Genomic DNA, 1,520 nt, shown 5'->3' on the forward strand with positions numbered 1-1,520 from the left:
CCGGTTGTAACGATCGCTTAGGCTTTTATATATATAGATGATGTCTTTTGATTAAACTTTCAACACATGAAATCTTACAGTATGCTTATCGGCTGAAGTCTATGTTGTAAGAACATGAGCTCCCACATTCTTATAAAAACTTAAATGCATTTTTGTTATTCATGGCCATTAGTGGTTTTACTGACATAAAAACTTACATAGCCCAGTATTATCTCTTTACTTTGCCTATAGAGAAATTTGGAATTAAATTTACCATTCAATTTTATAATCTGTTAGTGTTGGGATAGCTCTTTCTCCCACAAATTTTTTATTTTTTAAAATTTTTATTTTTATTGCCTGTTTTACATGTGTTTGACAATTGTAAGCCACTTCAAATGCATTTTGGAAGTTTTAATACAAATCATAATGAAAATGACGAACCCTGACTAAAGCATAAACAGATGTCTAGTCAATGTGCTAACCAACCTCTTCCAACATACATCAGTCCTAGAAGACAACACAAAGCCCTCTGATCATGATTTCTAATGTAGAAATATTCATATGGATTTTGGATTGCTGGAAACTAAAGAAGATTAATGCATAATGTGTGCACACTCACTCTCTCCCACCTGTTGCAAAACTTACATGAAATTCATTAGTTACTTTCCCTAAATGCATCCAAACAGATGAACAAGATATTGAAGACCACCTTGTTTCTCACTTTTAAAAAGAAATATTTACAAGGACTTAAAGACTCCTACATAAATAGTTACTGAAATACAGAACAAATTGAGAGATGCAGGTCAAACACAGCTGAGCTCACATGAGACAAGTCTTGACTGCAAAGCTGTTTTCTTAGCCTGTGCGTTTCTGCAGGACGAGATAAGGTTTGCTGAGCACCATAGTAATCTTTTAAGACACTAATCAAACACAGGGTCCTATATTTTAAAAATCCCAGAAGTGGTTTTAGGACAACAGAAGCACCTCAGCCACTAAAGTAAGATTCTATTATAAGTAAAATTACTTGCACAGCAAATCCTTTAACAGGTCAGCATCCAATAAATAGAAAATATGCTTTAAAATGTACTGCTATTCCCAATTATTCCACTGGATCCTTTAACTATAGTTAAACTACATAAAAAATAATTAGTTGTCATGAAATTTTTAATTACATGATATGCTTATTATGAAAGAGCACTGGTGTGAGCCAAGCATGATGAACTTGGACTGGCACACAGTAGGTACTTCTATTACTCTAGTGGGGTTCCTTTTCAGTAGTGTCTAAGAAAGGGACAAGTTTCAATAAAACTTTACAGCCTGGCATAATAACGATGAGCAACACATTCAGTTCTCCTGAAATCGATTCCAGAAAGAGATGACCAGAGTTAAAGATATACTGAAATACAAAGGTCTAAAGTTGCCACATTCACCCAATAAACTAAAAGAGCCCTTACTAACCTAGATTGAACATGTCAACAAATACTAAAGTGCATATACATGTCAACAAATGCTAAAGTAATACTGAAGTGCATATGGTCAGA

The sequence above is a fragment of the Myotis nattereri genome (assembly GCF_964212035.1).
Source record: "Myotis nattereri genome assembly, chromosome: 4".
Lineage (NCBI taxonomy): Eukaryota > Metazoa > Chordata > Mammalia > Chiroptera > Vespertilionidae > Myotis > Myotis nattereri.